Here is a 1605-nt window from a genome sequence, read left to right on the forward strand (position 1 = left end):
TGTATTGGTTTGCTCAGATTATTACTCTAGTCATATCATCACCCAGGTCCCAGGTTTTAGAAGAGAGATGACAAGAACCTACATTTTTCTCAACAGAATTTTCACATACACGTTCATTTCCACATGTCATTACAATGAATTTAACTAAGACAGAATATAAAGACAATTTATAAGATAGTTTATTTCATCAGATTTGTAGAAAATATTTTTCCTCAAACGCAAAGTAACAGCTTATGATAGAGTTTATCATACATTAATCATTTTTAAAAGTGCCCCATTAGTATATTTAATCAATAACAATTACTCATATTTTTATATTATTTTCTTCACAATTTTTTTCAGTATTTTACCACACAGGAGCATATCAGGAGGTAACAACAGAAAACCATATGGCCATGACAGTATTTATCTCAAGAGGATTGACAGAGAACCCAGAAGTGAAGATTTGTCTTTCTTCTTCACACCTACTTGCTAAGCATCTCAGGCAACTTAGTTATCATTACCCTCACTTTGCTGGATTCTCATCCCAAGACTCCTGTGTATTCCTTTCTCCAAAATTTTTCTTTCTTAGATATTTCTTATACAACTCTCCATATCCTCAAATTGCTTGTAACTATGGCAACTGTGGACAAAAGCAGTTCCTCTAACTGTTGTGCAGCTCAGTTATTTTTTGCCTTCCTTCTTGGAGCATCTGAACTTTATCTCCTGACTGTCATGTCCTACGATCGTTATGTGGCCATCTGTAAGCCCCTGCATTATAACCATCCTAAGCAACATAATCTGTATCCAGCAAGACCTAGCTCTTGGATCACTGGTTTCCTCATCGTCTTTCCAGGACTCATTTTAGGCTTAAGCCTGGACTTCTGTGACTCCAATATCATTGATCACTTCTACTGCGACACTGCTCCCCTCCTGCAGATCTCCTGCACGGATACACATGTGTTGGAAATGATGAGTTTCATCTTAGCTTTGGTGACTCTGCTGGTCACCTTGGCATTAGTGATTCTATCATACACCTATATCGCCCTGACCATTTTAAAAATCCCTCTGCCAACCAGAGAAAAAAGGCATTCTCCACGTGTTCTTCTCACATGATTGTCATCTCCCTCTCATATGGCAGCTGCATCTTCATGTACATAAAACCCTCGGCCAAACAGAGGTTATCCTTAACGAAGGGAGCGGCAGTTCTCAAAACTTTGGTTGCACCACTTTGAACTCCTTTATTTACATTCTAAGGAACCAGCAGGTGAAGCAAGCATTTTAGAACTTGCTACAAAGAGTTCTGTCTTTATCCCAGTAGAATCATAATGAGGTTTATAATGACATTTAGAAGACAAATTGCAAAGAAGTGCTTAGATGGGGTCCCAAAGTCACTATTGCACCACACAGTATATAATCATATTTGTCCTTTCATTTCTTTCTTGAAGTATCATGATGTTTACATTGGCTCTTTGTTCTAAGAAATGCCTTCCCGTTCAAAACACTAAAACTTTATTTTTCTGTTCTATCATAAGGATTCTCAGATTTGACCTCTTCTTACCCTCTTCCTCCATTTAATGGTAGCAAATATATGAAAAATTATTTTAATGAACTTTATGCATTAGA

The 1605-nt window shown here is 37.1% G+C and overlaps 1 pseudogene; it reads left to right on the forward strand.

The window, feature by feature from the left end:
- Positions 1-395: 395 nt before the first annotated feature.
- Positions 396-1264, forward strand: LOC144233243 (olfactory receptor 6C74-like; annotated as a pseudogene).
- The last annotated feature ends 341 nt before the right edge of the window (positions 1265-1605 follow it).

Source organism: Crocuta crocuta, unplaced genomic scaffold, assembly GCF_008692635.1.
Source record: "Crocuta crocuta isolate KB4526 unplaced genomic scaffold, BGI_CrCroc_1.0 scaffold245, whole genome shotgun sequence".
In the NCBI taxonomy this organism is placed as follows: domain Eukaryota; kingdom Metazoa; phylum Chordata; class Mammalia; order Carnivora; family Hyaenidae; genus Crocuta; species Crocuta crocuta.